Source organism: Loa loa (genome assembly GCF_000183805.2).
Source record: "Loa loa unplaced genomic scaffold supercont3.227, whole genome shotgun sequence".
Taxonomy (NCBI): domain Eukaryota; kingdom Metazoa; phylum Nematoda; class Chromadorea; order Rhabditida; family Onchocercidae; genus Loa; species Loa loa.
Window position 1 is genome coordinate 86,436 of NW_018108407.1, and position 503 is coordinate 86,938.

The window sequence follows — 503 nt, forward strand, 5'->3', positions numbered from 1 at the left end:
GTTTCTTTGCTGTTGTCCCTGGCCTGAATAAGTTGATAATTTTGTTAATATTTCCTGTCTGAGTAATTGTTAACTTCTTCATTTTTCTTACATCAATAAAGTACTGTCATGGTTTGTTATCCGAAAAAAAGTTCACAGAAGCAAAGAACACTGAATATAAATGTTTTGCAGACATTACCTACGGAAAATTGGGACTTTTAATTGATGATAAGAAGTAATAACATAAATTGTTCTGAGGAATGGATGAAGGGAAATCGTGGTAAATTTGGATAAGTAGCTTCACGGGTTATCCGGGATTGCATTTTTAGGAGTTGAAGATGAAGAAATGATTTTCAAAGAGTGCTGTACTACCACTGTAAAGATTTTTTTTGTTATTCCTGTACTGATGTTGATCACGTTCCATACGCTTTATTTGTTTTGGCTTTTTGCAAAGGAGATTTTAGCCGTACAAGAAAGAAATTAATATTAGGGAGTGAACGTTGAGAAAAGTCTCTTTCTTTTCT